Source organism: Mus musculus, chromosome 19 (genome assembly GCF_000001635.26).
Source record: "Mus musculus strain C57BL/6J chromosome 19, GRCm38.p6 C57BL/6J".
In the NCBI taxonomy this organism is placed as follows: Eukaryota; Metazoa; Chordata; class Mammalia; order Rodentia; family Muridae; genus Mus; species Mus musculus.
The window spans coordinates 3722501-3747500 of NC_000085.6; the positions used below are offsets into that span (position 1 = coordinate 3722501).

Here is a 25000-nt window from a genome sequence, read left to right on the forward strand (position 1 = left end):
TTTTAAAGATTTATTTATTATTATTATATGTAAATACACTGTAGCTGTCTTCAGATACACCAGAAGAGGGCATCAGATCTCATTACAGATGGTTGTGAGCCACCATGTGGTTGCTGGGATTTGAACTCAGGACCTTTGGAAGAGCAGTCGGTGCTCTTAACCACTGAGCCATCTCTCCAGCTGGAAAATATAATTTTTATTTTAAAGTTTAATTAACTTTGTGTATGTATGTACATACATATGTATACACAGGCCAGAGGCACTGGGTCACCTGAAGCTGTGGTTTCAGGTGCTTATGAGCTGCAAACATGGGTGCTGGGAACTGAACTCTGGTCCTCTGTAGGGGCAGTAAGTGCCCTACACCACCAAGCCATTTCCCCGGACCGACTTTAAAAATTACTAGATTTATTCTATTTGTAGATCTGTGAAAGACAGAGCAAGAGAGAGAGAGAGAGAGAGAGTCAGAGACGGCAGACAGACAGATGGAGAACACGCAGGCACATGTATGTGTGTGCCTCATATAGAACATGTATGGAAGGGAACAACTTTGGGGAGCTGCTTTTTTCCTTCCACCCCTCGGATTCTTGGGGTTCCCAGGCTTGTCATGGGGTGCCTATGGCCCCAAGCCATCTTGCCGTAGGACACATTCTTGAGGGGAGAAAATGTAAAAAGAGAAGAAAGAAAAGTTGCCGATAGAACAATACAAAATGGCTGTCGTTCATTGCTGCATAATCATCGCTCTGGGACAGTATGTCGTGTCATCCTGTCAGGACTGAAAACCCTGTGCTGCCCGCCTCAGCTTCCATGAGGCTTAATGCATGGCGAACGTAGGAGGGGCTTTTGCTCTAGGGCTTGTGGACTTAAAGCAAGTCACAGTCTAACCCACACTCCAGGAGAGGAAGCAGAGATGACTGGCCACATCTGCCATGCACTTACGTAAGATGCTATTTCTAAATAAACAGACACATCTTTGAAGCAATGGGAGAGTCCTGAAAAGAGGCACCTTGCATTCTGAACAAGAGTTCTGAACTCTCGGGAGAAGGGAGATAGAAATTGTTTGCAGAGAAGGAAAAAGGGGAATGAGGGCAAATTTGAATACTTTAAAATTATATTTATGTTATTTATTGCACTCACCTGTGTCTCACCAGGCATGTCAATGTTAGGGGACAACTTGCAGGAGTAGAGTCTATCCTTCTACCATTTAGATCCCAGGGGTTGGTCAGATCTTCATTCTTATCAGCGAGCATCTTTACCCACTGAGCCATCTCTCTAGCCCAAGTTTTAAGGGTTTTTTTGTTTTGTTTTGTTTTGTTTTTTAATTATTCAAGTACTAAAGAGAAAAAAATTCTAGCCCTCTTTTTCAGAGAGATACGTATAACATAGTATGTGAGCTCCGTCTACAGTTCCCAAACAAAGCATGCGGAGCCAAGCTTCCGGATGACCTGAGGTTCCCTCGGGCCTATGGCAGGCCCTGAACACACAGCTGAGGATGCAAACAAAGCACCTTAAATATTGGTGAGACTGGGAGATGGCTCCCCAGTTAAGAGGGTCCCAGCACCCACAGGCTGGCTTGAGAGCTATAACTCCCATTCCATGGGATCTATCGCCATCTTTTGGCCTCTGTGGGAACTGCATGAGCATGATATACATACATGCCATGTGTATGGGCAAAAAACTCAAGCAGGAAGTAAATCTTAAAGGAATGTTATGTCAAAATAAATAAGAACAGCCAGGCAGAGTGGTGCACACCTTTAATTCCAGCACTTGGGAGACAGAGGCAGGAGACTATGAGTTCAAGACCAACCTGGTCTACAGAATGAGTTTCAGGACAGCCAGAGCTACACAGAGAAACCCAGTCTTGAAAAACCAAAAAACTCAAAACCAAACCAAACCAAACAAAACAAGAAACAAACAAAAAACAAACAATAATAATATGAAAGACACAGAAAGAGGAAAAGCCTAAACTCCCTGTCAGCCTGGCTGGTTTGTTTCTTTGCTCTCAAATGGGACCTTTCATAGCACCATGGTCCTTCAGGAGGGTGTGAATGAGTGGAGGACCAGTGAGGGCTACCAGTGCCCATGTGGTGCCTGGGACGTGGCTGGAGTTGGGGGTACTCTCTCCACAGCCTTTCTCTCCTTTCCCTGCCTCAGTGTGGGCATTTTTTTGCTCTTCCACTTTTTAATTTCCACATGAATTCTAATTTTAAATGAAATGAATTTACTTTTTAAAGATTTATTTATTTTATATATGTGAGTACACTATCACTGTCTTCAGACTCCCATTACAGATAGTTATGAGCCACCATGTGGTTGCTAGAATTTGAACTCAGGACCTTTGGAAGAGCAGTCAGTGCCCTTAACTGCTGAGCCATCTCTCCAGCCCTTAATTTACTTTAAAATTTTTATTTATTTATTTACTTACTTACTTATTTAAATGAGTGTTCTACCTGCAGTACACCTGTGTGCCAGTAGAGGGCATCAGATCCCATTCCAGATGGTTCTGAGCCCCCATGTGGTTTATGGGGATTGAACTCAACCTCTGGAAGAGCAGCCAGTGCTCTCAAGCGCTGAGTTATCTCTCCAGCCCCTAATTTACTTTTTTTTTTTTTAAATTCTGTGTATGTGTGTATCTCTCTCTCTGTATGTCCTGTTTGTGCAGCTTCCCCTTGGAGGCCAGAAGAGGATATTTGATCCCCTAGAGCTGGAGTCCTAGGTAGCTGTGAATTGCCTAATGTGGTTGCTAGGAGTTAAACTTGGGTCCCCTGGAAGAACAGGACATGTTCAGAAGTGTTGAGAGTTCTCATATTTATTTGTGTGTTGGGGGTTGGGGGGCGGAGGATGGGGGGTGGGTGGATGCTGTGGATTTTGCACACTAGCACCCATGTGGAAATCAGAGAACAATTTGTAAGAGTCCAGTCTCTCCTCCTGCTATGTGGGTTCCAGGGATTGATGATAGGTCACCAGGATTTGGCAGCAAGTATCTTTACCCTCTAAGCCATCTCATCGGCCCCTCTGCATGAATTTTAGAATCAGCTTGTCAATTTCTTACAACAGACTATATTGAATCTATAAATTAAAAAAAAAAAAACTTGTTTTATTGTTTGTTTTGAGACAAGGTTTTACTATGGCCTGGCTAGCCTGGAACTCACTATGTAGAGCAGGCTGACCCTTGAACTCACAGAGATATACCGGACCGGCTTCTACCTCCTGAGTGCTGGGATGAAAGGTTTGTGCCACTGCCCCTGACTTTCAGGTCTCCTTTTATCTAGGAATCTACAATTACATACTCCCAACATCCAGGAAGCAGACACAGGAAGATTGTCACAGTTTAAGTCTAGCCTGAGCTACATAGTGAATTTAAAGCTAGCCTGTGCTACAAAGTTAGATTCTGTCAAAAAAAAAAAAAAAAAGGCAGGGGTGGGAGGGAGGCTGGAGCTCCAGTTTCTGTTCACACAGATATGTCCTGAATACCCAGACTGGGGTCTCTAGATACCGACGGGTCCCTTTTTTTCTTTTCTTTTTTAAATTTATTTTACTTTATGTAGATGAATGTTTGCCTGCATGGATGTATGTGCACCATGTGCATGCTTGTTGGATTTCCTGGAATTGGGGGTTATGAATGGTTGCCAGTCACCATGTGGGTGCTGGGAATCAAACCTGGGTCCTCTGCGCATCTTCACAATCTCCTTTTCTTAACTCAGCACCCCTTACCTTAAGACCGCTCCCCGGGCATGTCTTCTGCATGGCCCCGAGGATTGTGCGCCCCATCGCCATCTCTTCACTTCTACTGATTTCAGACTTGGAAGAGCGCAGGAGTCTGGTCGGCCTGCCTCCACCCTCCTCACAGCTTCCAGACAGAGATGCAGCACGGAGTCCTTTGCCCCTTGCCCCATTAGCCTAGAGAACAGAAAAGGTCTGTGTTTCATGTCTCCGTGCACATAACATTGCCTGCCATTTGTATATAGAAATTCAGTGGATTTTTAAAATATAGAAACTTTTATGGGGTACAAGTGTTTTGCCAGCACATAGGCCTGTGAACCCCATGCATACGATCCGATCCCCAAGAACTGGAGTTATGAAAGCTTGTTAGTCGCCGTGTGAGTGCTGAGAACCGAACTGTGTTCTCTGGAAGAGGAGCCTGTGCTCTTAATCTCTGACCCATCTCTCCAGCTCCCACAATGTACTTATTATTTATTTGTTTATTTATATTTTGATTGATAAGTTTTACCATGGATAAAATAAGCCAACTCAAACCAAGTTAAAGTATTAAAAAGGCAGGTTTACTGGGGACAGCTCTCAGGAGGGTTCACTGGTTTCACAGGAGGATGTCAGGGAAATTGCCTGGCAGATAGGGAGACAGAGGAAAGGGAGAGAGAAAGAAAGAAAGAAAGAAAGAAAGAAAGAAAGAAAGAAAGAAAGAAAGAAAGAAAGAAAGAAAGAAAGAGGGCATGCATGGGAGGGAGAGGGAGGGAGGGAGGGAGAGAGAGGAAAGGAGAGAGAGAGATTATGTGTCTTGAGTTGCTCTCCTGCTTTAAATAAAATAAGATAATAAAAAATAAAAATAAATAAAACAATAAAAATGTTTTTGATTAATTTACCTTATGTGTCTGAGTGTTTTCTCTGTATGTTTGTCTGTGTACCACTTGCTTGCCTGATGCTCTCAGAGGTCAGAAGAGGGTTATAGATCCCCAGGTACTGCTGCCATGTAGGTGCTGGGAACTGAACCTGGATCTTCCTGAAGAGTAGCCAGTGCTCTGAACTGCTGAGCCCTCTCTCCAGTCCCACTGCATTTTTATGTGTAGTCAGGAATCCAAAGCCAGGCCAGCATCACACTCATCTCCTGAGCCCTCTGCTGCCCCCAGTATGACTCTTACCATGTAGCCCAAATTTAATTTATGATCCTCCTGCCTCATCCCTCTGAGCACAGGGATTACTGGTGGTCTCCACTTTGCTTAATGTATCTATTATTTATTTATTTATATTTATTTATTGGTTTTTGATTTTTTTGAGACAGGGTTTCTCTGTGTAGCCCTGGCTGTCCTGGAACTCACTCTGTAGACCAGGCTGGACTCGAACTCAGAAATCCGCCTGCCTCTGCCTCCCGAGTGCTGGGATTAAAGGCGTGCGCCACCACCGCCTGTTTTCTCCTGGCTCTATTTATATGTATAAGTGCATATTGGGCATGGGTATGCATGTGCACGTGACTAACGTTACCCTTGGAGGCCAGAAGGGACATCAGATTCATTGGAGCTGGAGTGACAGTTTTTTGTGAGGTGCCACAAGGTTCAAGAGAAGCAAGTGTTTTTGTGTTTTGTTTTTTATGTATATGGTGTTTATGTATTTATGTATATGGGTACTTTTGTCAGCACCCCAGAAGACAGCATCAGACAGTTGTTTGTAAGCTGCCATATGAGTGCCGGGAATTGAACTTAGGACCTTTGGAAGAGCAGTGAGTTCTCTTAACCACTCAGCCATCTCGCCACCCCCCCCCACCCCGCCCCTACACACACATCTTGAACCTACTCTTCAATCCTTAGTTACTGCTTTAAAATTTCTCCCTAAATCCAGCTTAGGCTACAGCTCACACTTGCATATGTTGCTATGTATATAATGTATTGACTTTCATTCTATTCAAAGCGCTGTCTAGGGGATGAAGATGGCTCTATCCATAAAGTGCTTGCCTTGCAATCCCAGAACCCATGTTTTTAAAATAAAAGCCATGCCGGGGCGTGGTGGCACACGCCTTTAATCCCAGCACTTGGGAGGCAGAGGCAGGTGGATTTCTGAGTTTGAGGCCAGCCTGGTCTACAGAGTGAGTACCAAGACAGCCAGGGCTACACAGAGAAACCCTGTCTTGAAAAACCTAAATAAACAAACAAATAAATAAATAAAAGCCACTCATGGTGAGAAACATCTTTTATCCCAGTGGGGAGGTGGAGGAGGGAGACATGAGGTTCCCTGTGGTTTGCTTTCCAGCCAGCCTAGCCTCCTGGTAAGTTCCAGGCCAGTGGGGGACACTGTGGGCAGCTAGCAAGGTGGCTCAGCCGGTAGAGGCAGTCACCATTGAGCCTGACAGCCCAAGTTTGATCCCAGGACCTACACAGTAGAAGGAGAAAACAGACTCTTGCAAGTTTCTCTGACCTCCACAGTATGCAGTGGCACACACATGCTTCTATCCACATCTTCTAAAATAAATAAAATGTAATTTAAAGAGAAAACTGTTGTATACTGAGCCAGAGTAACAGCCCAAGTTGTTTGTTCTCTTGCTTACACATACAAACCCATACATACACATGCAAACATATGCACACATACACACACATAAACACACAAACATACATGCACATACATGAACACATACGTATATGTGATGACTATTTTTGTTTGTAAACTTGACTCATTTAGAATTAACCCAAGTGACTGGGTACACCTGTGAGGAATTTTACTTGTCTTTTTGTCAAGGGTGGGGTCAGGACGTGCAGTGTAGCTTTGGTTGTCCAGGAACTCACAAGTGCTAGATTAAAGGCATGCTTCACCACCACCTGCAATCTTTTTTTTTTTTTAATTTGTTTATTTTAGGCATATAAGTGCTCTATCTGCATGTACACCTGCATGCCAGAAGAGGGCATCAGATCCTGTTACAGATGGTTGTGAGTCATCTAGTGGTTGCTGGGGATTGAACTCAAGACCTCTGGAAGAGCAGTCAGTGCTGCTCATAACCACTGAGCCATCTCTCCAGCCCCTGTCGTGTGAGTGTGTTTGATTTATTAATTTTTGTTTTATGTGCATTGGTGTTTAGCCTGCATATATATGTTCATGTGTGACAGTTTCAGATACCCTGGAATGGGATTTACAGACAATTGTGAACTAACAGGTGGGTTCTGGGAATTGATTCCTTTAGTGGAGCAGCCAGTGCTCTTAACCACTGAGCCATCTCTCCAGCCCCAATTTTTCTTAATGAAATCATTTGAAGTGGGAAGACCCACTTTTAATCCATATCTTTTGAGGTGGGAAGATCCACCTTTAATCTGGGCCACACCTTCTGCTGGCAGCCTACATAAAAAAGCAAGGAAAAAGGAAACTTTGCCTGCTTGTCTTTGCTCTCAAGGTTCATCCCTTCATTGGCATTAGAGCCTAGTTCCTTGAAATTTCAGAACATACTGAGGACCAGCTGAGACATCCCAGCCTCAGGACTGCATAACTACTGGATTCTTGGATTTTCCATTGGGAGACAGCTATTGGTGGACTAGATGGACTACAGCCTGGAAGCCACTCTATTCAGTAAATTTCTAGATCTATCTATCTATCTTTCTTTCTTCCTTCCTTCCTTTCTTTCTTTCTTTCTTTCTTTCTTTCTTTCTTTCTCTCTACATATACAAATGTATACATATCACACAAACACACATACACATATATACACATATGTACACACATACACAAACACATGAACACATACACCACAGATATTTACATTTACACATACATACACATACATGTATACATATAAACATATACATATTACACACAGGCATATATACCCACACACAGCAGTTTCTAATTTCTACCTTGATGGTTTTAAACTATGCAGTACTTAGAGGAATGTCACTTGTCCTCCAAATATTTGGAGAATTTCTAGAAGTGTTTCTTTTTCCATTTCTGGTTTAATGCATTGTAATTAGAGAATGGATATTTTTAAAATTTCTCCTAGTCCCATTTGGTAACTGAATTTTTCATATATATATATAACATTTTCTAGGGATGTTGGTTCAATCAAGCTATTTATGAATGGCAGCCACCTCTTCATCCACACTGGGCCTCTGACAGCTGTTTCATTTGTTAATGAGATGGGTATGTTACCTCTTCTGCTAAAATCATGGTTATTCATTTCTTATCCTAGTCTTTTCTTTTTTTTTTTTTTTTTTTTTTTTTTTTTTTACTTTATCTGCATTTATTTTATGCTACATTTAGTTTATTCCTGTGCCATGAGCTTTTGTTTCTTCAGTTTCTTCTGGGATATCTTTTCCTTCTGTGCAAGCTCCTCTTCTGGCTTTGGAACGATCTGTTCCTTCTCAGTGAGGATCGTCTCACTGTGGCAGGGGGAGCTCATGTGTGGGTTAATCCGACCATGAGCTCTGTAGGTTCGTCAGCACATCTTAGGTCCCTTGTTTACCTGGATGTGCTCAGTGACTAGAGAATCTACATCTAAACCCTTAAGTTCAGCATTTTTAAGCAAGTGCAGCAAAATTTCAGCACTCTTTTTTGGCCATTGTCCCTGTGTCCAGCCCCACTGTTTGACCTGGGCACACCTACCGACTCCACCATTATATTGCTGGAATGGCACACATTGCCTCTTTACAGTGATATCCTTCAGATACTTGGTGGCTTTGCGCATATGCATACTCTTGATGGTCTGGGCAGTTTCCCAGGTGATCTTAAAGTGAACAGGAAGGTTTGAACCTCTTGATTTGCATGATTTTGTGGGGTTTTCTGGGTCAAGAGAGTAGGGAACCATCTTCGCAGGTCACCTCTGGCTGCTTACAGGAAGAGCTCACCTAGTGTTTTCAATACTTGTATTTTTACTTCTTTTTACTATTTTTAATCGTATGTGTGCAGTTGTCTGAGTGTGGGGTGTAAATGCATGTGTGTCTGTGGAGGCCAGAAGTGTTTGATCCCTTGGAGCTGTGGTGACAGGCAGTTATGAGCCATCTGATGTGGGTGCTAGAAAGCAAACTTAGGTTCTCAGAAAGAGAAGTACATTTTCTTAACCACTGAGCCATATCCTCAGCATACACACACACACACACACACACACACACACTATCACACGTAGGGCAAGTGGGCTGTGCTACCAGATAGACACAAGAACTGGTAAGGTTGAGTGAGCTCAAACCCCAGGAATCTCAGAGACTTGAGGCCAGCCACAGTAGAGCAGCTTTCTACCCGTCTCTGTACCTGCTCCGGAACACATAACCACAACACCCAACTGAGAGGACCACAGACAGGCAGTCAAAGGAATGTAGCCTGGAGTCCTTCCCCATGCAAATAGAGCATCACTAACATCTCAAACTCAGCCAATAGAAAACATGTAACCCTACCTCAATCCCATCCCACTCCCCAAGGTTCATAAAGCCCCTGCCTACATGGAATAAAGCACACATGGCTGTAGTTCCTGAACTGTAACACTTGGGGACGAGTTCTCTCTCCTGAAGCCTTCCCTGCTGGATCTTGGACCTGCCTGGCTGGCCTGGCTCTCGATGCCTGCAGAGGCATATATTAGACCTGCCTCTGCAGCTATCAAGAGACCCAGGACCCAGGCTACCTGTCCAGCGCAGGAGACCCAAACCTCTTTAGTTCTCTTTCAAGAGCTGTAATACTTCTGGCATTCTTTGACTGGAGTCTTGTGGAGCCTATTCATCTCCAACTATGCATCACCTGCCTGGGTCTGGCTTACAGAAACACCACAGAGGGAAGCAAGCAGACAGCTGACCACACACACACACATACACACACACACACACAAGTTGGTTTCCATATGTTTATGTTTATTGGGACAACAACAGGGGCTGGGTCTCTTTCATCTGTGGGAGTATTCACAGGTTCTTCAGCCATTCCAGGTTTGGGCCCTGAGGGTCCTGGGGGTGGCTGGCCACATCAGGCATGTTCCTATTATCTCTCATAAGCACTGAGTAATTGTGGGGTGTGGCCGGTTCGCTTATGGTGGCCTACTTGGTTAGAAGCTAAGTTAGGGCATAATTATAGTGAGGTTCCCAGTGGTGACGGACGCCACAGCACTGGTTTCTCTGTGCAGACATTTCTGAGGACAGTGGAGAATCTCCCAGCTGCCATCTTGGTCTCTCAGCCCCTGCATTTTTGTTTGGTTGGTTGGTTTTGGTTTTTTGAGACAGGGTTTCTCTGTTTAGCCCTGGCTGTCCTGGAACTCACTTTGTAGACCAGGCTAGCCTAGAACTCAGAAATCCACCTGCCTCTGCCTCCCAAGCGCTGGGATTAAAGGCATGCGCCACCACTGCCCGGCAGCCCCTGTGTTTTTAAAGATAGGGTCTAACCATGTAACCCTGGCTGTCCTGGAACTCACAGAGATCTGTCTCTCTGACTTCTTCCTGAGTGCTGGAATGACAGAATGTGTGCCATACCCAGCTACACATATACAGCTATAACTGTGTATCATATCTTCTCAATAAATCAACCATTTTCATACCTGACTTAATATGCACTTGGTACAATATCAAAATAGCCATGGGAGATATTAGTGCTAGTATGGTTTGTTCTTTTTCCATTTCTTCTTTAATTAATTTGGGTTTTCATATTTAAAGTCTATTTCTATTTGTATATTTGTTTTTTGAGACAAGGGTTTTATTTGTTGGTTTGTTTGTTTGTTTTGTTTTATATAGCCCTGGCTGTCCCAGAACTCACTGTGTAGAGCAGGCTAGCTTCAAACTCAGAGAAACCCCTGTCTTTGCCTCCCAAGTGCTGGGATTAAAGGTGTGCACCACCACTGCCCTGCTTAAAGTTCACTTCTCACATAGTATACTGTTAGGTATTCTGAAAACATGTATTGACTTCTATTTTATGTGTATCAGTACTTTGCTCAAATGTGTGCTTAGTATCATTTGCATGCAGTGCCTTCAGAGGCCAGAAAAAGGCATTGGATCCTCTGGAGCTAGGATTTCAGATATTTCTGAGCTACCTTGTTTGGGAGTCAAATCCAGTTCACTGCAAGAACAGCCAATGTTCTTAACCAGTAAGTTACTTCTCTAGCCCTGGTATGTCACTTTAAAAAATGTACTTCATTCTACCAGGTGGTTATCCACACACCTTCAATCCTAGCACTTGGGAGGCAGAGGCAGGTGACTGCACTGGAGGATAGCCTGGTCTACAGAGTGAGTTTCAGGACAGCCAGAGATATACAGAGAAACCCTGTCTCAAAAACATAAACCAATCAACCAAACACACGAAAAACTCACTTTAAGGACAGTTTGGTCTACATAGTGAGTTCCAGGCCAGCCGAAGATAGATAGTAAGGCCCAGTCTTAAACAACATAAACAAAAGGAAACAAACAAAAATAAACAGCCCCTCTCCCCAAATGATTAATTATATTCACTACTACCCCCACCCCACCCCACTGGTAGAAATGAACCTAGGGTGTCAGCCATGGTGAATAAATGCCCCAACACTGAGCTGTATGCCTGGCTCAAGGCGTCATTTTTTAAAGTTTTATTTTATGTGTACAATGGTTTGTTTGTATGCATTATCTGTGCACCGCATGGTGTCTGAGAGTGTATCAGATCCCCTGGAATTTATCGGTGGCTATGAGCCACTATGTATTAGGAATCAAACTTGATTTACAGTCCTCTGGAAGTGTAACCAGTGCTCTTAATGGCTGAGCCATCTCTTCAGCCCTTGTTTTTGTTTTTGTTGAGGTTTAATACTCTCTCATGCGTAGGATCTGTTCCCTCCTCTCCAGTTCCTCCTTCATTACCTAACCACCACCCCTCCCTCATGCAAATTCATGTGTGTGTCTCTGTTTTCAGATAGCCACTGGGCACATTTAGTGCCATGTGTGTGTGCATGGGTGCAGGACCATGTGTATGAGCATGGCAGCCTATCAGGGCCCCAATCCCTGAAGAAAACTGACATTCCCACTCCTAGGAGCCACCAGCGGGGACTGGGTTCATGATCTCCTCTGCCACCTATGCTAATACAGTCTTTTCATTGTGATGTTCGCATAACTGAGTTTCGATGTGATTATTCATATGTCAGCTTAGGTTGTGTACGTGTGTCTTGTATATGTGTGTGTGTGTGCAGGTGCACAGCCACAGCTCATGCAAGAACTGGGTGTCCTGCTCTATCAGTCTTTCCATATTCTCTTGGGACAGCGTCTCTCACTGAACCCAGAGCTAACCTGAAGGCCAGCAAGCTTCAGGGAGCCTCTTGTCTAATCTCCACAGCACTGTGTTATAGACATGCATGTGGCCATGCCCTGCTTTTTCCCTGGGTCCTGGAGACTTGAACTCAGGTCCTCACACTTATACAACACGTGCTTTTACCCACTGAGCCATCTCCCCAGCCCTACACATGTTACCATTTGTGCTTTATTTGTCTCATTTATTCTTTGTTCCCTTTTTACTCCATTTTTTTACATCAAGTACTTTTCAGAATTCATTTCATCTCCATAGTTAGGTGATGAGATAACGCTCTTAGGGTTCATCTCAGTGCTTGCTTTCCAGTATCCACCTTTAAATCCACCAGAGTCTACCTTCAAAGGTTGCTGTCAGAGTGTTACAATCGTGTTTCCATTTCTTCCTCCCTGGTCTTCATGCAAGTGTGGTCTTTCACCCACCAACACACCTCCACTATTTGAAAAACCAGAATAAAGGAGCCAGAGAGAGGGCTCCGTGGTTAATAGCACTTGCTTTTCATGCAGAGGACCTAAGTTGAATTCCCAGAACCTATATCTGGCTACTCACAACTGCCTCTAACTCCAAGTTCAGGGACATAATGCCCTCTTCTGGCTTCAACAAGCACACACACTTGCATGGTACATATAAACTCAGTACACACACTCAGACACATACACACCCACACTATTTTAAAAAATAAATAGGCCAATCATGATAACACACCATTTTAGTCCCAGCACTTGTGAGACAGAGGCAGGCAGATCTCTGTGAGTTCAAGGTTAGTCTGTCTACATAACAAGTTCCAGGCCAACCAGGGCTACATATTGAGATCCTGTCTCAATATATTAACTAATAAATAATTATGATAATAATTTTCCTAATGGGGTTGGAAAGATGGATCAGTTCTTTAGGCCTCTTGCTACTTTTCCAGGGTCTGCGCTCTGTCCCCAGCACCTACACCAGGCAGCTCACAACTGCTTGGAACTCTAGCTCCAAGCGATCTAACACAGAAGAGTATGTGAGCACAAAAATTTTAAATTGTTTAAAAATAGAAGAAGGCTGCCAGTGCTTCCCCCAAGATCCATAGACTATCTAAAAAACCCCAACACCAGGCATGAGAATCACTCTTTTAAGTTGTTGGTCTGCTTTGTTCACGGGACTCTCAAACATGATAGATAGGCCATTGCTGTTGCTCTGGGTGCCTCCTCGAGGTTGAAGGTAAGTTCTTTTTTTGTTTGTTTGTTTGTTTGTTTTGGTTTTTTTTTTGGTTTTTTCGAGACAGGGTTTTTCTGTAGTCTTGGCTGTCCTGGAACTCACTTTGTAGACCAGGCTGGCCTCGAACTCAGAAATCCGCTTGTCTCTGCCTTCCAAGTGCTAGGATTAAAGGCGTGCGCCACCACCGCCCGGCTGAAAGTAAGTTCTTATTGCTGAGGTCACTATGTCCTTCTGACACAAGGTCTGGAGGATCTAAGCTAGATCGACCTGAAAACTTCTTCCTCCCAGAGGGTTAGTTTTTATGATATCAGAAAGCGCCACGTAAGCTCCAAAGGAGAGAAGAAACTAATGTCGTACCCAGTTGTGCCATCTGGAAACCAAAACATGACCAGCATGGTACAAAGACGGGCTTTCTCTGTGTGGCCCTGGCTGTCCTGGAACTCTGTACACCAGGCTAGCCTCAATCTCACAGAAATCTATCTGCCTCTGCTTCCCGAGTGCTGAGGTTAAAGGCACCGCCACTCAGAGATCCAACTGAACTCAAAGTTCACACAAGAGGGACATCATGCCTGGAACTGGATCCTAGCCAGCTACCCAGGGTTAGTGAAGTCATGGATCTTGGAGGAGAACCTACAAGCCACCATTTTACTAGATCAGCATAAACCCTCACAACAGTTGAAGTATTTGTCTTGAAGCCACAGATAAATGTAATCACTGCCTTTGAAACAGAGTCCCTTACAGAAAAACATGAATGATAAAAGTGCAGAGCTGTGCACGCCAGTCTCGACTAATACATCTGTAATCCCAACCCTGCGCTTCAGGCTCAAGGATCATTGTGAAGAGGGGTGGAAAGATTGTAGGAGCGGAAGAAACAGAAAGTTTGCTGTGAGATTATATTTCCTAGAAATGTCAGGCAGGTGGACCTCTGTGAGTTTGAGGGCTAGCCTGATCTACATAGTGAGTTCCAGGATAGCAAGGCTACATAGAGATACCCTGTCTCAAACAAACAGGAAATGTTAGGGAGACTACTCCCTTGAAGCCTCTTCATAACTGTCTAAAGAAGACCTGAACAAGGATGCCCCCAGTAGACATGCGAATGTGTGTGTGTGGTAAATATTTAGTATCAATCAAGGGTTTCTACCCCATCTTAGCTCATTCAGTTCCCAGATAAAAGACACAAACATTTTATATTTATGCTAAGCCTTAGACAGCACAAGAGCTGGGCAGATATCTACCCTCTATGCTGTTATGTCTACTTCTCTGACAATCATCCTGAGATATAACTTACCATTTTCTGCCTGGGCCACTCTTACTCCAACTGGCCAGCCCTCATGGCTGATTCTCACCTTCCCTTACCACATGGCATTGGCTCCTCTCTCCATTCTCCTCCCTTGTAGACCTCCTCAGACTGCAAACCAGGGAACTGAAACTCCAGCTACCTCTCTTCTGCCCAGCTATATAGGCTGTAGACATCTTTTTTTTTTAAAGATTTATTTATTTATTACATGTAAGTACACTGTAGCTGTCTTCAGACACTCCAGAAGAGGGCGTCAGATCAGATCTTGTTACAGATGGTTGTGAGCCACCATGTGGTTGCTGGGATTTGAACTTCAGACCTTCGGAAGAGCAGTCGGGTGCTCTTACCCACTGAGCCATCTCACCAGCCCGGCTGTAGACATCTTTATTCAACCAATGGTTTTAAATTAAAGAATAAGGTCACATAGCATCACTTGGTGTATGTGAGGGTTCTCTCGTCCCTGAGGCAACCAGATCTTGGGGGCCAGTATCAGCATTATAACACATAGCAAAAGACCAAGCCTCAACAATTCCTTGCCCAGGAAGATGTGAGAAGAAGGACACATGGTACCTGAGCACAGGCAACCAGCCACATGGCAGAATGTAAGCTGGAATGAATGGGATATTTTAAGTTATATCTAGTCAGAGAAGAGCCTAGCTATATGGCCAAGGTATTTGTAAATACATTTTGAGTCTGAGTTTTATTTCTGGGGGAATGGGGACAGGAGGAAAAAAATCAGAGCCTAACTTCTACAAATGTGGAGGGGGAAAGGTCATAAGACCTTAAACCCAGACTAAGAACTATGGGCAACTAAAACTGCTGAGAATGGGAGAACTAGTCCTGTATGGATAGAGCACATCAACTGGCTATCCACTACCAAATGGTCAGCCCTGGAGACACACATACAACTAACTTTATACAGACGAGGTAGGAACACATACACACACCCTCCCCTAATAATTATTAAAAAGTGGCCATGAGGAGGCTGAAGAGATGGCTCTGAGGTTAAGTGCACTGGCTGCTCTTTCAGAGGTCCAGAGCTCAATTCCCAGCAGCCATATGGTGATTCACAACCATCTCTAATGGGATCTGATGCTCTCTTTTGGCATGTAGGCATTCATATACATAAAATAAATAAATAAAACCTTAAAAATAAACTGGCCATGAATTTGAGAGAGAAGAAGAGTAGATTGGAGGAGAGGGAGGAGTGGGATGATATAATTGTACTATAATCTCAAAAAAAGGCATAATTTTAAAAAGAAGAAAAAAAAGTTAGGAAAAGAAGTTTATTAACCTGGGGTCATATGGGGAACTGCACCTCTCCCTGGGCTCAGGGCAGGTAGAAGCATGCTAAAATCTTGTTAAAATTGTTATAACCACCTTTTCGTTAATGATAAGCTGTTTCTGTTTATCCTTTAAGCATCTCTTCTGTGGCTCATTTTCCCATGAGTAAGCAAAGACACTGGAGCTGGGGCAATCTGGTTCTTTAATTAGCATCCCTTGGTCTCTGCCTTGCTGTCTGAGCATCCTTGGGCAAAGACTGTCTACTAGTCAGCCAGACTCCCAGGATGCCCGGACCAGCCATCCTGAGTGCCCTGTGAACACTGACACAAGTGTCCGAATGACTTCAGCTGACTGTCCTGGTTACTGAAGCACACACCATGCTAGGGCTGTTTGAAACTGTTCCAAACACTGATAATTAAAAGGCTGGATGAACCATTTCCACTGCGGCTGAAGGAGGAGCATGTGGATGTGGGGGAGGGGGTCACTAGCCGGTGACAAGGCTGTGATTGGTCTAAAACACAAGCCATAAGACTTGGGGTGATTGCCAGGCAGATGGTGGCTCACGCCTTTAATCCTTGTAGTGAGGAGGCAGAGTCAGATTGATCTCTGAGAGTTTGAGGCCAGCCTGGTCTACAGAGCTAGTTGCTAGGCCAGCCTGGTCTACAGAGCTAGTTGCAGGACAGCCTGGTCTACAGAGCTAGTTGCTAGGCCAGCCTGGTCTGCAGAGCTAGTTGCAGGACAGCCTGGTCTACAGAGCTAGTTGCTAGGCCAGCCTGGTCTACAGAGCTAGTTGCAGGACAGCCTGGTCTACAGAGCTAGTTGCTAGGCCAGCCTGGTCTGCAGAGCTAGTTGCAGGACAGCCTGGTCTACAGAGCTAGTTGCTAGGCCAGCCTGGTCTGCAGAGCTAGTTGCAGGACAGCCTGGTCTACAGAGCTAGTTGCTAGGCCAGCCTGGTCTGCAGAGCTAGTTGCAGGACAGCCTGGTCTACAGAGCTAGTTGCTAGGCCAGCCTGGTCTGCAGAGCTAGTTGCAGGACAGCCTGGTCTACAGAGCTAGTTGCTAGGCCAGCCTGGTCTGCAGAGCTAGTTGCAGGACAGCCTGGTCTACAGAGCTAGTTGCTAGGCCAGCCTGGTCTGCAGAGCTAGTTGCAGGACAGCCTGGTCTACAGAGCTAGTTGCTAGGCCAGCCTGGTCTACAGAGCTAGTTGCAGGACAGCCTGGTCTGCAGAGCTAGTTGCTAGGACAGCCTGGTCTGCAGAGCTAGTTGCTAGGCCAGCCTGGTCTGCAGAGCTAGTTGCAGGACAGCCTGGTCTGCAGAGCTAGTTGCAGGACAGCCAGGGCTAAGCAGAGAAACCCTGTCTGGGAGGATGGGAGGAGGCGTGGGATGATCACTAGAGACCAGAATATGATTGGTCAGAGAAATAGGCCTATGAGCAGGCCACTTAGACCTGGGAGGCATTCTCTTGTGCTTCCTCATGGGGCATCGCAACATCGGATCCAAAAGACATTTCTTGGAGCTGAAGAGATGGCTCATTTGGTAAAGCATGAGTAGAGTTTGACTCCGCAAAACCCATGAAAAAAAAGCCAGGCATGACAGACAGTGAAGGCCTATAACTTCCGGCCTGGGGAAGCAAAGACACATGGTTATCGGGGCTTTCCCACCGGCTGGTCTACTTGAATTGTCAGGCTCCTGCTTCATCGAGAGACCTGTCTCAGAAACAGAATGTAAAAAAAAAAAAAATACAACATATGTTGGCTGGAAAGAGGTGGTTCAGGGTTGAAGAGCACTTAAAAATGTTTTTAACCTTTATTTTTATGTGTGTGTGTGTGCTCTGACTGCACATGTGTCAGTGTACCACGTGTGTACACTGAACGAGGGCACTGTGGCCACTGGACTGGGGTCAGAGAGTGTTGTGAGCTGTCATGTGGGTGCTGGAACTCAAGCTGGAGCTCTACACAATTGCACTAGTGCTTGTGACTGCTGAGCCGTTGCCCAGCCCTAGGAACGCCTTTTGTTCTTACAAAGGATCCCAGGTCAGTTCCCCCATCCACTTGGGGTCAGGTTAGACTAGACAGCTTTTGAAGAGCTTCTTGCCCCTGGGCATGGTGGCGAACACCTTTAATCTCAGCACTCAGGAGAGAGAGTCAGAGGATCAGCAACTGTGAGGCCAGCCTGGTCTACAGAGTGAGTTCCAGGACAAGAGCCACACAGAGAAACCTGTCTCCAAAAAATAACAAAATGAAAAAGAAAGAGGAGGAGGAGGAAGAGGAGAAGGAGGAAGAGGAAGAAGGAGGAGGAAGAGGAGGAAGAAGAGGAGGAGGAAGAGGAGGAAGAAGAGGAGGAGGGAGAGGAGGAAGAGGAGGAGGAAGAAGAGGAGGAGGAAGAGGAAGAGGAGGAGGAAGAGGAAGAGGAGGAGGAAGAGGAAGAAGGGGAAAGGGAAGAGGAAGAGGAGGAAGAAAAAGAGGAGGAAGAAGAGGAGGAGGAAGAAGAAGAAGAGGAGGAGGAAAGAGCTTCCTACCCACTCAGGTTTCTGGCCTAGAAAACCTTTTACCCCAGGCAGGTGTGGGCACCTTTCGCTTCCTCAGCACAACTGACCACAGAGAATGAGCTGTGTGTAAACAGAGAGTGGGAGAAAACAAAAACAAAATTGAAAACAGCATCTGAGGGGTTTGAGGGGAAAAATATTTGAGATTGAGAGTTTATCAGCTCTGTAATGAAATAATTTTAAAGTGCAGCCGTGGCCTGTCACCCATGCTTCTGTAAGCAGCCCTGATGAACCCCAATGGGTCACCAAACATGCAAACAAACAAAACCAGCAAAAAGCCCCGAGGGGACCCTAATAGGTTTTCTTTGTTTTTGTTTGTTCATTTTTGTTTTTTGAAACAGGGTCTCACTATTTAGACCAAACTGGCCTGGAACTCATAGAGATCCTCCTGCCTCTGTCCTCAGCATGCTGGGAACAAAGACTAGCTCCACCAGCTCAGCCCACGGTCACCTCTACAATAGATATTACTGAATTCCCTTAGTCAAGGAAGAATTTAAGGGGCTTAAAAAAATGTATGTGAGCACACTGTAGCTGTCTTCAGACACACCAGAAGAGGGCGTCAGATCCCATTACAGATGGTTGGGAGTTATGGTTGTGAACTCTAAAAGAGCAGTCAGTGCTCTTAACTGCTGACCCATCTCTCCAGCCTTGAAGGGGCTTTTATTGTGAAATTCTCAGCTACAGTTCTGTGAGTGGCCCTCCAGGAATGGTTCCTTCCCCACTAGCATGCATTTCTACCTGTCCTTGGGAAAATTTGTAAATGGCACTGCAGTGGCCTCATAGGGGAGAGCGGTGCCTTGGGGTCTTGTGCAGCCTGGAAGAGTTAGGCATGTGGCACAGGATTAAAGTGGCAGGGGAGGGAGAATGGAAGTGAAGCCAATATTCTTACTCCTATGGTTTAGACACCGAGTGACCTTAAAAAGAGATCAAAGGAAAAATACGCATATATTTACCCACTGTTAACATCTCCAGGCCTTCTTTGGGGCTCGCTGGCTTTTTCTGGTACATATTTCTTCCTGCCTGAAGGCTTTCCTGTGACCCACTAGTTGGTAATCTGTTCCTTCCAAGTGTAATCTGGGGCTAAGCCTATCTAAGACATTTTTCTTTCAGGCACTGTAGTTTCAACAAAGAGATTTGTTTGTTTGTTTGGGTTTGTTTTTTGAGACAGGGTTTCTCTGTATAGCCCTGGCTGTCCTGCAACTTGCTCTGTAGACCAGGCTGGCCTTGAACTCACAGACATTTGCCAGCCTCTACTTCTGGAACACTGGGATTAAAGGCATGCGCCACCACTGCCTGACTTCAACTAAAATGTTTAAAAGGATTTCACATGTCCCTACTTAGCATTTAACAATGTTTCTTTCTTAGTGTGTATACTACAGTTTCTATAACTATTCTAATCACTGTTTAATTAGTCTGTCATTTCAGTTTCAGTTATGAGTCAGGTTTTTTTGCTTCTTTGAACGCCTGACAACATTTTTTCCTGCCATGTATCTTTTTTTTTTTTGCTAGATTTTAAAATAATTTTACTTTTTTTTTTTAAAGATTTATTTATTTATTATATGTAAGTACACTGTAGCTGTCTTCAGACACTCCAGAAGAGGGCGTCAGATCATGTTACAGATGGTTGTGAGCCACCATGTGGTTGCTGGGATTTGAACTTCGGAAGAGCAGTCGGGTGCTCTTACCCACTGAGCCATCTCACCAGCCCAATAATTTTACTTTGTTATGTGCTATTCTAGTATTCATATAAATATTCTGAACTTTGTTCTGGGACAGAGTTGCATTCTTTGGGAACAGTTGGCCTCTTGGATTTGCTTTCCAGGGTAGAAGCAGACTGATGTTTAGTCTGTGGCTAGTTTGCCTGCTACTGAAGCAGAACCTTCTGAGTACTGTCCTCAGTGGTCTCCACATCTGCCCTCTGCTGCTGGTGAAGAGACTAATTTCTGTGACTGGCTTGATTGATCCCTCCAAGTGGTCCTCCCTAGCATGGCATGTCCTCCACACGTGAGCATAGACTGATATTCAGTTCATTGCAGCCCTGCCTTACAGACTCCCAGAACATAATCTCCATACCTCTGTGTCTCTCAAGTCCCTCCATCTGTCTTCTTTATGGTCCTCTGCCCTGGCTCCAGGCACCCAGGTTCTTGCTCTGAACTCAGGACAGCTGCCAGGCTGGGCTTCATTCCTCCTCCTCCTCCTGCAGACTGGAACCTTCCCAGGGTTCCCTCCTCCTCTCATGGGTTTTCTCTGCCTTAGAGAAAAAACACAAAGGCCGCAGAGATGCCAAGCCCCTCCACCTGGAATCCAAATGTTGAGAGGAGAAAACGGATTCTCGGACTCTGTCTTCTGACCTCCACAGAAGTGCCATGGTGTATACACACACCATTCACACACACATCATAACAAACATAAACAAAACAAGACAAAAACCCCAAACAACAAGGACCACTTATCATAACTCTTTTAAATGTTAAATAGTTAGGTTTAAGTATAACAAAATAAGTATAGGAGATTTAAGCAGAAAATTACAAAATGTTTATGGGATAAATGACACAAAACTAAAAAGAAAAATGTGCCATGTAAGAGTTTGGAAGACCTGCACGGGATGATTCCTCTCTGAGTGTAGTTCCAGGTTCCTTCCGTCCCCATCAAAATCCCACAAGGTTAGTATTGTAGGCATCAACAAAGGAACACACACACACACACACACACACACACACACACACGCAAGCACCCGCACACATGCAAACACATGCACGTGCACACACACATGCATATACACACATATACACACACATATGTACACATATACAAACAGACACACACACACACACACACACACACACACACGCGCACGCACACACATGAGGTGGGGGGAGAGGAAAGGCAGCACTCACAGACTTAGTGTTTAAGAAAGATGAGAGAGCAAGTCAGTGAAGAAACATTGTCTTTGAACAAATGATGCTGGAACAACTGTACATCCACAAACAACTGGAGGAGGAAGGGGGGGGGCTTAAAGTCAGCATCAGTCTATGCCTTGCATAAAAATTAAACAAATACGGAGCCCAGACTTAAGATAAAAATAAAACTATGAAACTTTTAGAAGAAAATGATCTTGGCATAGAAAAGTAATCCTTAGATTTGACTCCAAATTACAGAGTTTAACAGAAAAAAAAAAAAGATGAGCAGACACCACATTTGAAAACTTTGGCTCTGCAAAGACAACATTATGACAATGAAAAGCTCAGAGACAGGCTTAAACAAGACGGTGTAAGTCTCTCATCCTGCCGGAGAAGATTCTGGAAAAATATCTGAGTGGGAAGCACCGCAAGATCCCTCTCCACCTAGACAATTTGCACGGGCAGAATCTTGTCTCTTACAATTATTTCCCAACTTTCCAGTCCATCGAGGGCTTGGAAGCTCGGGGGAGGGGAGGACCAATGCGTGGCAGTTTGTTTTGGGCAATGCTAGCTCTTGGTGTGACAGCGGCTGTTCCTCTCCTGTCCCAGCCCATGGGCAGGCAGCTGCGCACAGGCTCCAGAAACAGCGAAGCCAGGTAGAATAACACGGGAATGCAGGCTCAGGTCTCTGACAGTCGACTTGCCTTGGAGGTGCAGACAAAGAGGCAGGTGGCCATTGAGGGCGCACCTCCTCCATTGTTGCAAGCCCCTCCCCCTAGCTGAAGTGACAAGATGGGGATTTAAAGGGCCAATGTTCTTTTCTCTGTCTCTCTGTCTCTGTCTCTCTCTCTGTCTCTGTCTCTCTCTCTCTCCTTTCAGAGCCCAGAATTTAAACATTAAGGCAGGCGCCAAAAACAGTTATATATACAAGGAGAATTAAAAAGAGATGGTGATCGCTTCTCGGCCTTTTGGCTAAGATCAAGTGTAAAAAGAGATGGTGTCTGCCTGGGCACAGGGTTCTACAAAGGTGCAGGGCTTTGCTCAAAATGTGCTTCCCAGGCTGGTCATTGCATAGAGACTCTAGAGCAACTAAAATCCATATAGGGCCTGTGAGATGGCTCAGCCGGAAAGGCAGGTGCTTGTCTCCAAGCCTCATGATTTGAGTTTGACCCCTGAAACCCACATGGCAAAAGAAGAAAACTGACTGACTTCCTAAAGTTATTCACTGACTGTTTCATGTTCACCATGACACATATGCAAACTAAATTAATAGAAAAAAATCTTTAAAATACATATTATTTTGCATGTATTTTAGTACACATGGATGAATATATAAATACACAAGAAAATAACTAAGCCCAGAAAGCTCTCTGGAGGAGGAGAAATCTGATTTCTATAATCACCACATTGTCAGACTAACCCATCCAGTGCTGAACACCAGCAAAAATCACAAGGCATTAAAAAAAAAAACAGGAAACTATGGCTTTCTTTCTTTCTTTCTTTCTTTCTTTCTTTCTTCCTTCCTTCCTTCCTTCCTTCCTTTCTTTCTTTCTTTCTTTCTTTCTTTCTTTCTTTCTTTCTTTCTTTCTTTCTTTCTTTTTTTTCCTTCCTCCCTCCCTTCCTTTCTTCCTTCTTAATATGTATCCTTGGCTGGCCTGGAACTTGCAGGCCAACAGAAATGGTCCCTGAGGGGGCTGGAGAGATGGCTCAGTGGTTAAGAGCGCCGATTGCTCTTCTGGAGGTCCTGAGTTCAAACCCCAGCACCCACATGGTGGCTCACAACCATCCATAGTGAGATCTGACGCTCCTCTGGAGTGTCTGAAGACAGCTACAGTGTACTTACATATCGTAATAAATAAATGTGTTTAAAAAAAAAAAAAAAGAAAAGAAATGGTCCCCGAGAAACATGGATGGCAGATCTCAGAGAGGAAAGGCCCCTTCCCGGTTCCCACCAGCCTTTGGCCCTTGCAGTCTGCCACTGATGCTACTACAAGTAGAACAGCTAGGCGGCAAAGGGATCAGGAGCATTCTGGGAAATGGTTTGCCAAGCTCTGAGCTTTGAGGTTTAAGATCAAGCTGGTTCTGGTGGTGCAGGCCTGTAATTCCAGCACCAGAGATGTAGAAGCAAGAAGACAGGAGTTCAAGGCCAGCCTGGGTTACATGAAACCCTGTCACAAACAAACAATCAAAATGAAAAGAAAGAAAAAAAGAAAGTAAGAAACCTCAAATGGTGGCTTAAGAGGAGGAATATTTTCAGCTATGTGAGGTAGAGCATGCTTATAATCCCAGCTACCTAGCGGGCAGTCTGGCCTACCTAATTAAAATGTTGTCTCAAAGAAAGAAAAAGGTGAAGGAGGGACAAGGCATGCAAGCTCAAGTATCTAAGGTTGGACGAGTGGTTCTCTGGAAGGTTCTGTGAGGCCTGGTGCCCATCTAACAGAGAAGAGATTCTTGCAGTGTAGGTGTTAAGCTGGAAGTCAGACATGGTGGTACATGCGTGCATGTCCTGCAGCATTTGGGAGGTGGATTAGTAACATTTCTGTTGCCGCGGTAAAATGCCACGATCCAAGCAGCACAGATGGAAAGCCTTTATTTGACCTGATGAACTGACAGTTCCAGAAGGCTAGGGGGTCATCATGGTCTGGAGATGTGGCAGGAGGTGTGGCCATGAGCAGCAGTTGTGGTAGCAGCCATAGCAAAATGTTGAGAGCTCACATCCTTCACCTTAACTACAAAGCAGAGAAAACAAAACAGAACCAGGCAGGGGTTTCTTTTCACTCTCAAAGACCCTGCTACTGACCTGCTTCATCCAGAAAGGCCAAACCTACCAAATAGTGTCACCAACTAGGGGTCAGGTGTTCCAATGTCCCAGACTATTAGGTGACCTGTCCAGCAGGTCCAGTTATTCGAGAATCTCGAGGGGACCTCCTCCTAATAACCAAATGGGGGTAGAGAGAGACGAGGGTCTTGTACGAGTAACGACACGGAAACCGTTCTTAAGTTGTATCAAGACCCCAATGTATTGAGAAAGGTCCAAGGTTTAAATGCACAAGCAAAAGGGGAAGTACAGATACTTATCAGTGGGAGGGGTAGGGCAATACAAGCAAAAGGAGAAGTACTTATGGGAGGGGGACAATAGAAATTCTTTCTTTTGGCAGCTACACGGGGAAGCAGGAACTTGGTGGTATCAGGGTGTGGTCAGGACATTGGTGTTGACCTAGGGCTGGAACATCCCGTGGTTCTCGGAATCCATGTGTTGGTGGCCCGCTTTTGACCCCCTTTTCTTCTCAGGGGGAGAGGTCCAATTCAGAGATCAAGAGTTGTCTTAATAGCTCCCAACATTCAAAGCACCATGGGATACAGGCAGAGGAGTCATGAGTTTGAGTCCAGCCTGTTCTACATAGTAAGTTCTGGGTCAACACAGTAATCTTGTCTCACAAACAAACAAACAAATTCAAAGCCACCCTTGGCAAAACATTCAGCGACTGGTTAAATCGGCATGGAACGGCAGCAGTCTGCATGAGAAGGACCCCGTAAGTCTCCAGCACTTGAATATTTGGTTCCCACTTGGTGTCCACTTGGGGAGGATGAGGAGGTTCTCTGTCTCTCTGTGTCTCTGTCTCTGTCTCTCTGTCTCTCTCTCCTTCCTGTTTGTGGTCGAGGATATGAGTTGTCAGCTGTTCTCCCATCTCCCGCTCCCTCAGCTCCACCATCATGGTGTCCAACCCTCTGCAAGCACAAACCCCAAGTAAGCCTTTCCTTTGCCTTTTGCTGTTACAGCAAAGTCATTATTGAAAGACCCACAACGTGAGCACTCCCCCACGTTCTGACTCAGGAGAGG

At 44.9% G+C, this 25000-nt stretch overlaps 1 long non-coding RNA gene and 1 pseudogene across 2 annotated transcripts in view; both read right to left on the reverse strand.

Annotated features, from left to right (window-relative positions):
* The window catches only part of Gm36787, a 31773-nt gene extending 9844 nt beyond the window's left edge, over window positions 1-21929 (reverse strand). The window contains exons 1-3 of one of the 2 annotated variants that reach the window (XR_388282.3): window positions 20333-21929; window positions 3712-3897; window positions 146-180 (exon numbers count right to left, since the gene is read on the reverse strand). This is a non-coding gene — a long non-coding RNA (predicted gene, 36787). Of the gene's footprint in view, window positions 1-145; window positions 181-3711; window positions 3898-20332 lie in introns of those variants that run through there. The other variant, XR_003952877.1, reaches the window with a different exon arrangement.
* Gm2141 (predicted gene 2141) lies at window positions 7932-8547 on the reverse strand (annotated as a pseudogene).
* Window positions 21930-25000: the final 3071 nt, after the last annotated feature.